The 14238-nt window shown below is 35.0% G+C and overlaps 1 pseudogene; it reads right to left on the bottom strand.

Annotated features, from left to right (window-relative positions):
• Positions 1–6399: 6399 nt before the first annotated feature.
• LOC125856964 (pentatricopeptide repeat-containing protein At4g21065-like) lies at positions 6400–9613 on the bottom strand (annotated as a pseudogene).
• Positions 9614–14238: the final 4625 nt, after the last annotated feature.

Here is a 14238-nt window from a genome sequence, read left to right as displayed (position 1 = left end):
ACTTTTTCCTTTAGGAAGATGGAGGAAAAAAAAAGCAAAAAGAGACATGAAGTTCATGTCTCTTTTTTGGGTTATAGTAACTTTATACTTTTATTATACAAGACCCTTCACTCCAACAAAACTTCCAACTTCTATAACTGCTGCAATTTGATTTGTTGTACATGGTTTGTTTTGATTGTTAGTTTCTTTTTAAATGTGTAGGGAAATGGAGGTGATCAAATTTGAAGGATCGCCACAACTCAATTTGATCTCATTGAAGTGGAAGTGGATAGTGAAGAGTTTTTGAACTATTGTAAAAATTTGAATACATTATATTTGATTTTGTGAAATATATTCATTGCTAGAATATATGTTGAACTATTGTAAGAGTACTTTTTGAACTATTGTGTACACATATTTAGAATATTGCTTTATAAGTATGTGTATGTACACAGGACATACTATCTTTTGAAGTTTATTGCAAATCTATATATTTGAATTACTTATTAGCTAATTTAATGTTTGAGATTATTTATTGCAAAACAATATTAGTGTTTTTTAATTAGAAATTGTGGCATATAAATATTTTATTGCCAAAAAAATATATTACCACACTTAAAAGTGTAGCCAAAGGACTGTAAATTGTGGTATGCACATGGGCAAGGACTACACTTCAAAGTGTTGTCATACATAAGATAGAAAAGGCAACACTTTAAAATTGTGGGCAATAAGGAAGCAAAGGCCACACTTGGCTTAGCTTATGGATTATAAATTTTAGCATGTACATAAGAAAACTTACACTTAATGAGTGTTGTTGTAGATGAGATATAAAAGGCGACACTTTTAAAGTGTGACCAATAACAGCAGTTCAGGTACTTTAATTGTCGGGTTTTAATTTATATATAGTGACTCTGGTAGTCGGCGAATGCCGACTGCTGCAGTCGACAAGTATTTTTCGACACTCAGTCTGCCGACTACTCAAAAGTAGTTGGAAAGTCGTTGGAAAACTACATTTTCCGACCAATTTTGAAGTCAGCAAACAACGAAATTCTAGTAGTGTAATATATTCGATATTTGTTTTAAATGTCGCTATTTTAGCAACACTTTTGCTAAAAGTCGCTAAAATCAATGACATTTTGCAGTAAATGTCATAACATATTTGACGTTTTTATTAAATGTCACTATTTAAGCGATATTTTTTCTAAATGTCACTAAAACCAATGACATTTTGTAATAAATGTCATATTATATTCGACATTTGTAGCAAATGTCATCATTTGAATGACATTTTCGCTAAATGTCGCTAAAAACAACGACATTTTGCAATAAATGTCACTAAAATCAATCACATTTTGCAGTAAATGTCATAATATATTCAACATTTATATTAAATGTCACTATTTAAGTGATATTTTTTCTAAATGTCACTAAAACTAATGACATTTTGTAATAAATGTCATATTATATTCGACATTTGTAGCAAAATGTCATCATTTAAATGACATTTTCGCTAAATGTCGCTAAAAACAACGACATTTTGTAATAAATGTCATTATCATAGTGACATTTTGGACCAAATGTCATTATATTTACGATATTTGATACCAAATGTCATTATTTTTACGACATTTGACATCAAATGTCATTGTTTTATGACGTTTTGTTTGTAAATGTTGTGAAATTCTTTATTTTCCGACATTCGTTTCAAATGTCACCAAATTAATGTCGTCGTATGTACATTTTCTTGTAGTGCCTTTGGGTGCGCACATGGTAAAACCCTCGCTCCTATGCAATAGCTCGCAAACCACATAGGAGAGGTAACCCGCACTAGGCAAGCCCGGTGTGACGAGCTCAACCCAGAAGGCAATCCCTTTGCTTTCGCTGGCAAGGGGTTTCGAACTTGAGACCTCGAACATGGAAGTTCCAAGCCCAAACCACTGGGTCACCCCGAAGGGTGTATCATGATTTCTTACAAATCCCATATTTGATCCTAGCCTTCGAGATTGACTTTTTGGGTCATTACGAACCAGATTTTCAAAATCAACATTATATGTATTGTTGTTCATATTTACTTATGGGTATTCTATATTTGATTACTTGGTGTGGATTATGTGGTTGTACGTGAAGGGAAAGCTCAAGTGTAGGGGTGATTGATTGTTTGTTCGAGACAAGTGGACTTCTTGACCCTTTGTTAAGTATATAGAATCTTGTATTCCTTATTGTATGCATTGGGTAGTAATGGAGAGTGGTGAAGGGCTTGATATTTGTGGTCAGATAGTCATATGGAATGATTCTAGTGATGAAGTAGGGGAAATAAAAGGTAACTTGATGGTATAAGATGTGTGATGTGTTGTGGGTGATTTGAAAGATTATATTGATTCATTATTGATGATGTATCATGATTGTGTTGATATGGATTGTGTATTGATATGGAAATTGTCATCTTCTTATTGTTGTATGGACATGCCTATTTGCATTGGTTCTGAAACACTGTGTTGAGATCTATTTTGATGATTATGCTGAGGGAAAATGGTTTCAGTGATTGATGACTATGATGAGGGAAAATGATTCTGGCGGATACATGAACCTTGTGAGTCCCCCATGGGTCCCAGTCTGATATTTAGCGGATTGGTATCGTTAGGACAGACATGATTACTATATTTGACATTTCATTTCATGACATTGCACATCATTACCATTTGTAGACCTTGTGAGTGCTTGTTATGTAACCTGTGGTTGATGAATATGAACTTTTGTATTAGTGACCTGTATACGTTTAAAGTGTTGCTATTCATGTTTATGTGCTATATAATTGTGAATTGTTAGGTTGGACTTATTCTATGTAGGTTGTAGTTGTGGAGGTTCGGTTGGAGTGTTGGAATACTTGTATTATGTATTGTTTTACCTTGAGTTAGTCATTTATTTGTTGAGTACCATGTTGTTTGGTACTCGCTCTCTTGCTTCTACACTTGTGTAGGGTACGAGCCCGGATCATCATGATTATTCCTTCTTCTCTTTTACATCCGAGGCTTACTATGAAGAGTTGTGAGGTACTTGTTTGTCATATCAGCAAAAACCTCTTATTCTTTAATTATGCTCTTGTTCTGCTCTAGCAACAAAGACATTCATACTTGTACTTCTTTGAATCTATTGTAATACTTAGAAGCTTGTACACGTGACACTAGGTTTTGGGGGTATTTTGAGTTATATTATGTTTCTGCATGTTTGTGTTATACTTAGTTCCTTATTTTGTTTAAACTTTCACATTCACCTGATCATATTTGGGTTTAGGCTGACCTGTCTTGGCAGGATAAGACAGGTGCCATCACATCCGAGTTTGGGTCGTGACAAAAGCACACAACCAAGTATAAAATTATTGTCTTGCCCTCGTCTGGAAGCAAGCATGTCGTCCATGACCTGCTTCCTAACCTCTTATTACTAGTAGAAAAAATAAAGTATTCCTTGAAGTAAATAGAGTTTCTAAGGAATAATCATATAACTTGCCCCATTTTTCGGTTCACACACTTATGTACGGGTGTCAAATATGGACTGAAAATTGGTGGTCCACCCAATTCACCCAAAATCTTTAGCACATGATAATTTCATATTGGGTTGACCCTCTTAATCAAACCAAACATAACTCACTTTTAAAGTGATCTCTAAATTTTGTCAAACTGTAGCACATTTTAAAGATTTACTTTAATTTGGGTTTACTGCTAAAAATTCACTTTGATTTTTAATATGGATCCGGGTCGAGTCTGGAGGTTCTAGTCGGCAGTCGCGACTGAAGGTTAGGTTGTAGGTTTCGAATCTCAAGGATTGGGTCTCGGGTTAAAGTCAGAGTTAGATATCTAATCGTTCTAGAGGGTAAGTGCTCAAGTTCCTAGTTGAATCTCGAGTTAGTGTCGAAGGGTCTCGAGGTTTGGGTCTCGAGCCTTGGGTCAGGATCAAGTTTTAAGTGTCACGTCCTAGGTCCTAGGTCAAGGTCGAGGGTTGGGGCTTAGATACTAGGTCTCAAGGCTCGAATCTTGAGTTAGGGTTAGATTCTGAGTCAGGTTAAGAGTCTTGGTTCAGGGTTGAGACTCGAGTAGGAGTCCCGAGTTAAAGTTTGGTCCAATTAGATGGTTTCCTCCTAATGAGAATATCCTTAAGAGAAACATTGATGCTTCTTTTGACCTTACTTTGGTAGGAGCGACTCAGACATGCTAGTCCGTGATTCTCATGGAAACTTCATGAGAGGTCGCTATGATGATTAGATACGCCTCATGGCTCCCTTTTGCTTGAGGCTTTGGGTGTTCGAGAAGCACTAATCTCGCTAAAGGAACATTTTTCATCAATAACAATTATTGTGGAGATCGAAAGTCTTTGGGTTAAACAAGCATCAGAAAAATCTTACAACAACTCTTAGTTTTTTTTATATTATTATTTGAGATGGTATAGCACTCATGTGTGGCTTTACTTCTATTTCCTCATCTTTTGTTAAAAGACCAGCAAACCAATGTGTCCATTAGCTAGCTCGAGCTTTGGGTTCTATGTTTGGTTAAACCCCATCTTTAATTCATGATCTACTAAATATTCGTTCGATTAATAATTGATTAGAATGCCTTTTTCAGAAGAAAAAAAGATGTAATGTATCTCATACATCAAAAAGCTAATGCATAATTCGAGACAAATGAATCCATACACCAGCATATCAATATTAAAACAATTGAATTTATGCAATGTTAAACAATGATAATGGTTGTTCAGACATTTGCTGATTGCTTTTCCTTGTGGATAGAACTCCATTCTAACATATAGACATACCTTCTAGAGATTCACATATTTTTTTCACGCGGCTCCACCAGATGTCAGGTTCTCCATGTTGATAGATCACCTTCTCCACGTCCCGGCTAGCTCAACCTTTCTAACATGCGTGAATAACTTTGCATGTCTCATCTCATATAAGGATCATCACCATTCAAAAGAGGAGAAATCTTGAAAATGATTAACAACAAGACAGAATCAGCTTGAGATCGCAGGCCAGTTGCTTCCAATAATTTAGAGTGCTGGATGATCTCAGATGATATACATTAGCAATTCAATACGGTATATTGCTCATGAACTAATAGGAAGCTTGAAACTTTTTCATATGCAAAGTGATCTAATACACAACAAAGAGGTTTCCACCAAACTAGGTTCATCTGATATTGTCATTAACAACATTATACAAATGAATGGATCCTTATGTTTAAGCAGGTGGGACCAGAAGAACGTTAATTGAATATTGAATATGAATTTCAGTCAAGTGGTTCTTTTCTGTTGTGATAAATATCCAAAGTTTGCCTCACTAACCCATGGCAGTTGAGTATTCTAAGGAAATCTTAATCATACCTAAATCATGGAATGTGAAGGACATGGAGGATCGACAGATACAGAGTACACAGGGCATGACCCCTTCCTGATGGCTTCAAGTCAAGCTCCAAAAAATAACATGCAAATGGATGTGTATGTGATTATACTTTCAAAGCATTTAGGGGAATACCTTAAAAGCAGACACATGCTAATGCAGGTGCAATGGAAGTCGGATGATTTTCCATGCTCTCTTTTCATAGATTATATCAACCCAAATGTACTTGCTACTTTGAGTAGTACAACTATTAAAGCTTCGTTTTCCATATTTAGCTTACAACAAAAACTACTCCAGCATGAGATATTCACTGCTTTCTTCTCCTTCATTACAGAAATAACAGTTAAACTACCAGAAATATAAAGATACCACTTGGTTTAATTTAAATTTCCAGAGCTCAAAGCAAAGGACTTGAGTCTTGACATTCATAAAAGATTTTGAATTTGTTTCCCCGTGGGAATACCTCATAGTTTTTAACCAAAGTTTCAGGCCATGCGGACGTGCCACTTTAAGGGCATCCCAACTTCTTAATAGAATTCCAAGATTAACCTTAACCACATTTTAAAAAGAAAGAGTAGTTTATGGAGAAAAAAAATCATTTACCAGTATCGAAAAGAATGGCCCTAAATAAGGTAAAATGGATATAGGAGACTCATAAAGTTGATCCCGACCAGTCCAATATTTAGGCATGATTGGTTGTTAGGAATAATTTGAGAAGGATAACAACAGAGTTGTGGCTCTGACAGAGCACGGGTTTTCCTCTTCCAAAAGTATACCAATTTGTGGAGTTCCTCTCAAATGTCATATCCCATGAGCTACAAATCAAAATCACCGCACAATGTAATCTTCATTTTTCAAGTTATTCCAAATTATGCAAGAATGTTAGGAACTTCAGTGTGACCCTCTTCCAATGGTCAAATAAACAGCTCCCCTAAACTTGTACCTCAGCCTGGTGGTATTACCCAGAAAGAAGCAATTTATTTTCATCCATCGTGATAGTGTTCTCTCGTCTTTGGAATGTAACAGTGCCTTCATTCCTGGTGATCTGAATTGCCTCTTCTATCGGCATAAACAGAAACATTACTCTCAGATCCTTCAACTGCTTCCTTCGGAAGAACTACCAAACGACTGCCAGGATATTTATTTATCCCTTTTGCTTTCATAGCCAATCTTAGGCTGTTCGCATCGCTGCAATAACCAAAAAGATATGATAAACTAGATGCAAGTACATAGTTTGATCCGAGATCAGGCTCTATTTTGAGGAGAATCTCCCTTATATTTTCTTCTACGCAAGGAATATGACCATGATGCTTACAAGCACTAATGAAACTCCTCAATATCACAGAATTAGGCTCTATAGGCATGGTCTTTATAATATCATAAGCTTCTTCTAATTCTCCAGCATGTCCAAACATATCCACCATGCATCCGTAATGTTCCATAGTTGGCCTGATGTTATAAATACTTGCCATTTTTTCAAAATATTCACGCCCCGCATCAACAAAGCCAATATGACTACAAGCATATAAGATTGCAGAAAATGATAAGCTGTCCGGCCCAATGCCAGATTCTTCCATTCTAGCAAACAAGGACACAACTTTTTCCTCATGTCCATGATTAGCAAGACCAGAAATCATAATGGTCCAGGTCTACAGATTTTTATCACCCATCGAATTGAATATGCAGAAAGCATGTTGTATATGACCACATTTTGCATACATCCCCAAGAGGGTTGTTTCCAGCTCAACATGTAGTTCAATACCATTGGTAACAATGTGCGAGTGAATACATTTACCTAATCTGATATTCAGGATACGAGTACATGCCCCCAACAAGCTAACCAAAGTGACATAATTTGGATTTTCATTTGCTAGCTTCATACATTGGAACAGGAGCAGAGAATTTGAAGGCAAGTTACTGAGATATCCAGGAAAACATTGACTATTAACACTTTGAAAAGCCAGACAGAAATCAAAAACCTCACAATAAAAGTTAAACAGGAAAAGAAAGCAGGAAAGACAATCATATTAATAGACCTCCTACACAAAAAAAGAGGTCAAGGTAGCAATTATTCATTTGCATGCCAAAAAGGGATGAAAAGCGAACATAAAAACCCGTTAACTGGTTCCTCTATATGCTCAGGTACAAACTATTCAACTTCTTCTACGTCTATAAAAGAACTGATTCACTATAAGAAAAAAATGAGCATATCACATGTAGCGGAACTTGGCTTTAGAAATTTATAGAATTCACTTAGGTGACATCCCGAATCACACTTTTATGATATCAAATGAAAATGAATAAGACAGAAAAGTATTGACAAAACGGTTGGAGACTCCTGCAGGGAAAAGAAGTAGAATCGTTGTCATTACTTCAACTATGAGGAGCAATATCCAAATGTTTGGAGACTTCATCAGGAGAAAGTCAAGCCTGCTTATATTTTCTCTATTGTCTCCCTATTCCCTATTTATAAATGCAAAGCCCCTTATACTCTCCCATGGGATAGACAAACTAACCATAGTATCATTATAAAGTCATTGTCCTTTCAACGTTTAATTCAAAGTTTATCTCAAAAGAAACTTAATTATTGGATTTCTCTTTATTTTCAGGTCTAAATTGCAGATAGAATTTGACATAGGAATCCATCCATATGCAATCCGGACAACTAAACAGCAGCAGTGTTAGACTATTAGACCAAGTTACTGTCCATAATCCACCTTACCTCGTTAGTTTTAGAAAACTCACGACCATTGGAGCCATGAACTAGCTTCCTCTTTCCAAAAGTTTTGTAGGTAACAAGTCCAAAGATTGGTTTGCAAAAATTGGGTTTCAAAGCTTAAAGTTTTTATTGGATATGAATGTACATAGAGATTCCAGAATTTTTAAAAAAAAACCTAACATGATCTGATGTATGCAAAAGTAAACAAATACAGTAGTGAGACCAGCATACCTAAATACAAGAGGCGGGAGTGTTGCACGCATCTCAACCATGAAAGTTTTCCTTCTTTGTTAATTCCCCATTTCAAAGAGTGTCATCGGGACCTTTCCAAGATAAATACTGAAATCTAAGCCATGAATATTTTCTTCATTTTTACTCCCTTATTTTTCAGGAGTACATGCTCCTTTCCAATTTAAAAGAAAATTTTCATCATTGTTAATCCCTGATCTTTTAGGAGAGTATGCACCATTCGCAATCTTAAAGGCTCAACACCTTACTAATCCTTTCATATATGAACCCTAGGCTTTGTTTAACAATCTATTGTAGTATTGAGCAAGAAGGAAAAACAGAAAAGGTTGGACTAGTGAACAAGTTTAGAATACTGGTTTCTTCTTATGGTATAAAACAAGTATTCACAATCGACATCCGGGATGAATTTTAAAAAGTTCACCAAGAGTATTAGATCACATATATTGCTCAAGAGAACCACAAATACCATGGCACTAAATTTCTGAAGGATAACGAACAAGGTTACAAGCTAGCATTGTTCATAAAAATTGTTACATGTTATGTGTCAGACCTATCAAAAGACATTTAGCTTACAAATTCCTCACAAAACCATACTTGAACTCGTTTCCACAAAGTAGTAAACTTGTCATGCTCAAAATCTACTTAAATTTTGGTAATTCTATTCACTCCCATTATAATAATCATCTTAAACAACTTCCACATAATGCTATAGAATTTCTCAGCCTTCACACACTTGTTGGGTTCACAATCATAAATAATGTACTGATTCCAGAGTAATAAGTAGATACATGAAACATCTTTTGGAAGGAGAAACTGTAAATACTAAGACAACAATTACTACTATCATGCTTGAATCACAAGTAATTAAAGTCTGCTATATGATCCCTAATACATAGATTGTGATAATTGGGGTGTGAAGTTCGTATAAAAGTAATAATTAATGTGTTTTTGACAAATAACTGAAACAAATATACATACCAATTAACGTAAGCAGCCATCATTGAACTCCAAGAAACTATATCCCTTTGAAGCATTTCATCAAGCACCTGTCTTGCAAACCTGATCACCCCAAATCCTGCATACATTCTCAAAAGGGTATTGTTCACATGTAAATCTGAACCGAAACCCGACTTCACAGTCATGGAATGCAATGATCCGCCTGTTCCAATCATCAAACAATGGCCAGAAACATTTAGCACAACAGGGAATGTGAACTTATCTGGTTTAAATTCAATTTCTTGAAATTGTTTAAAGAGATTCAGAGACTCGATACAATTAAATGAAAGGTGTCAATTAAGTCTTGCTTTGGTTTTCGGTGACACTTTGACCAAGAAAGGATCAAATTCATTTTAAAATGTAATTAAGTAAATATGGGACCAAATTAACATTTTTAAAACCTTCTAATCTTTTAAAAAATACAAAAAAAAAAACACTTCATTTTTCAACTTTTATAATTCTATCCAAACCATTTAAAAAAAAGTAAAAGAAAATAGAATTTTTTGTTCTTCTCCCAACGTTCTCTCTTCTCTTCTTCTTCTTCCTTAGAAAATCCAAAAATCCGACTATCAAAAAATTTTCTCCCCCATTATCTTATCTTCCTCCTCATCTCCGGCCGTGACTCTCTCCTCTTTCTGAACTGAAGATTGTGTTCGACTTAAAATGGGTAAGTCATTTTTTTGAAAGATTTTACAATTTTTGAACAATACTAAGTTTTATTCTTGGGTTAATGAACAATAAATTGTTCTATAGATGTGAAAATTGAATAATGGTGTAATGGTAGCTATTATTTATTATTTTTGAAAGAACATCAACAAACCCAAAAAAGCCCTAGTTTTGAGGAAATGTATATGTATTGTTAACATTCAGTGAAAATTCATTTTTTTTTTTGTTTTTGTTGTTCTTTTTGTGACCATTTTGTTCATATGATTTTAGAAATATAGTCTTGTTCACTTGTCCAACATATATTTCATTTGTTGAAAGATTTGTTGTATGTTGCTACATTTTAGTGATATGTTGGTATATATTCTAACAGAGTTGTCATATGTTGGAACATATCACCTATGTGTTAGGGAAACAAAATGGTCATCTGTAGTAATAGAAGATTAATTTATGGCACATGAAAATTCATCTGTGGCCACAGAAGATTCATTCGTCGCAATAGAAGGTACATATGTGGCAACAGAATATCAATTTGTGTCAACACAAGTATAAATTGCTACCCATTATTATTTTATAATCAATTGTAAACTCTCAATCTTTTTTTATTTACCTTGTAAATGAAATGATACAAGAAGTTTCATCCATGACAACGACTCAATTTTTTATAGGTGTTGCTTCCTCTTCTAACATCAAATGCTCTTTTTGTCTATGCGAAGAATGTGAGCAGCAACATGATTATTTTATTAGTCGTGTTAAAGAACTGATTGACATTTTTAAGGAAATCACTTATAATATTGATGTCCATACATCTAAGAAGATTTCACAGCCTTTGAAGTGTAAGAGGTTGAAAAAATCTCTTTCCCAATCAATATCTATAATTAGTGAAAGAAAAAAATCAATGACTACTGCTCCAGTATCACACTCAAACCCAAAAGGCAAGGAGAAGGAGAAGGAGAAGGAGAAGGAGCAGGAGATAGAGGAGCGGGAGATAGAGGAGGAGGAGAAGGAGAAGGAGCAAGAGAAGAAGAAGGAGAAGGAGAAGGAGAAAGTGAAAAAGAAAGCGAAAGACATAGAGAAAAAGAAAGGGAAGAAAGTCGAAGTCGTCAGTTGTGATATGAAGCAGCAATATCCATTTGAAGGTTTTAACATTGACGACGAGGGTCCAACTGAACTAATGGCATCCTTCTCACAATGGATAAATGAGGGTCTTTAAGCATCATGCAAAAAAGTAAAGTCGTTCAACTATTATTAGTATTTCTTCTTGTTGTCCACTAACTATTTATTTATAACAGAGTTATTAATGAATTAGTTGTTTTTGATGGGGTTGATGGTCGTGGTATTGATGTTGATGCTGGTGTTGGACAAGACCAAGGGGCTACCTCTTGTAGAAGATGCTCTGGCTTTNGATAAATGAGGGTCTTTAAGCATCATGCAAAAAAGTAAAGTCGTTCAACTATTATTAGTATTTCTTCTTGTTGTCCACTAACTATTTATTTATAACAGAGTTGTTAATGAATTAGTTGCTTTTGATGGGGTTGATAGTCGTGGTATTGATGCTGATGCTGGTGCTGGACAAGACCAAGGGGCTACCTCTTGTAGAAGATGCTCTGGCTTTCTCTGTGAGAAGTGCAAGAAACAAGATGAAGATTCTATCATATATCTTCAAACATTGAGTCAGGTTGTCAATGAATTTAAAAACAAGATGGGGGTCAAGGTCATTCCATCAAAGAATGTTCGGCATCCATATACTCCAAAGGTGAAGAGGAGAAAAAATATTTTATCAAGGCAATACAAAATTTGAAGAAGAAGATCTTTGGAGAATTGTCAATGGCCGTAGGAGAGGAAGTGTTGGAGTTCAATCATGTGAATGTTTATAAGCGTGTGACTATAGCTGAAAAGAATAAACTGGTGGACCTGACGAGAGCAAAGGATATGCGTGCACAATACGGCATGCATTTTTTTAGTGGAGAAGATTTCAGGACCATGACAAGCATGGACATTTGGTGGGAAGACTGGGTAATTTTTCTCTACTAGTACCTTCAATTTATAATGTTCGTTTGTTTTATCTTTTCAATGATTACTCATCTTTACTCTTTAACATTATTTTTTATTTCAGAATGTTGATGAAATCCTTAGCCTCATACGGGAGAGGCATATGAGATACCCTGAGTAATATGATTCCACAGATAGAATCCTGGATCTCAACTTCTATTCCAACTTCAAACTAAGATATGACAAAATGAGCGAGAAGGCAACAACAGCTGGTGGTAGAAGCTTTACGCAGTTAAGTAATGATTTTGAATGGGATGAAGATATTATTAACTATGCTAGGGGCATTAGACCATATCCTGGAGGCATGGATTGGATTGGTGCAAAAAGGCTTTTGGCAGTCATGAACATGAACAAAACTCATTTTGTGACTCTTGAGATCCTCTTGCACGAGGGTCACATGAATGTTTATGACCGTCTGCTGATGGGAATGGAACATGCCAAGTTTTTGAAATTCATACAACATGTCTTCGAGTTGCTGCCAAAATTGTTGAAGCAAAGTGGAATAATGAAGCATTTTCCAGATAAGTTCCTCAATGAACCATGGGAATTTAAAGGTCGATTGGAACCCATGGTAACAAATGATACCAAAGCCGCGTGCGCATCATATTTGCTTGCATTTATTAAGCATTTGATTACCAGGATAGCAATTCAACCTCCCCAAACCCTGTTGTGTGACAATGCAGTTCGTCGAATGCAATGGGTTTGGGCTGATGGGATAGTATCTAGGAGCTTGGAGCCTTGATAATGTGTTTGTAATTAAAGACAATAATTTATTTTATCACTTATGTTATTTTATATTATATTGAGAGCAAGTACATAGTATGTGATGTTATATTGAGAGTAAGTACTTGATCAAATATTGTTACATATGTCTCATATGTAGCAACATATGGGTCATCTGTAGCAACATATGTCTTATATGTAGCAAATATAGGTCATTTGTAGTAACATATGTCTCATATTAGCAATATATGGGTTATCTGTAGCAACATATGCCTCAAATGGTCAAACGTTGTTACATAAGGGTGATATGTTGCAACATTTGAGGCATCTGTAGCAACAGATGAGTCATCTGTAGCAACATATGTCTCATATGTAGCAATATTTGACTCATATGTTGTGTTAAGAACAAGTAAAAATGTTGGAACAGGAGTGCAAAACTACGTTTATTTATTTTATTTCCACAACTATGATAATTTTAATGATTGTACACAACTACATAAGAATTTTCCATCCTCCACGGTGTTCTTCTTGGTAATGCTTAAAAATAGAAAAAAACCCACAACAAACAACACGAAGATTAGCTTCCCGTTGTTACAACATATGGTCTTCTTCTTCTCCTTCATCACCTATTTGTTACTTCTTTTAATATGATTTTCATCATCAATTTCCAACTCTTTAATTATGTTCGCCAATCTCAGAATAATGAACTTGGATCGAATACGAACATCTTCACGATCTCTCCATCTAAAGAAGTTGCATGCATTCTCCTAAAATACACACCACAAAGAAATTTAAATTTTAAAAAATAAAACAAAATAAAGAGAAGTCTCCGGACTAAGATGTAGAAATGTACATACACGATAGCGTGGACAAGACCAAAATCTTCGACCTGATTGTCCTTCGACCATGAAGCTTGCAATAAAAGTAAGTCTCCATGTTTGCAATAATTTTCGCACCCAACATGGGATCATTTTCATCAGTACAAATTCGATTCAATATTGCATTTGACATTATATCAAAAGTAACAAAAACAAACAAAAATAATTCATTAGATCTAAATCTAGAGTACTGATCTATATTTAAAGAACTCATTCTTACCCAACCACTACATTGCAAAGTTAATAATTTTATTGATTTGACAATACATGACAATGATGAGATTTGGTTTAACCAAAGGCCAATCAAATTAGTTGTGTATTAAAAAACAAAGAATAGAAAAGACTGACAGAAAAAAGACCGATGAAATAAAAAACATCATTATATCCCATGCACTACAGAGATCCGAGATCCAAGCGAAGAGAGAGAAAAAGCGCGAAGAGGAGAGAAACTGAAGCAGTGAGGAAGAAAATGAAAATCCTATTCTTGAAATGAAAATGAAAACCCTAATTTACATATATATCCCTTCTAGAAATGAAATAATGGGCCAATTGGGCTAGTTTTAGAGGTTGGGCTTGCCTATGACTTTTAT

Source organism: Solanum stenotomum, chromosome 1 (assembly GCF_019186545.1).
Source record: "Solanum stenotomum isolate F172 chromosome 1, ASM1918654v1, whole genome shotgun sequence".
Lineage (NCBI taxonomy): Eukaryota > Viridiplantae > Streptophyta > Magnoliopsida > Solanales > Solanaceae > Solanum > Solanum stenotomum.
This window is presented reverse-complemented; position numbering and strand designations above follow the sequence as displayed.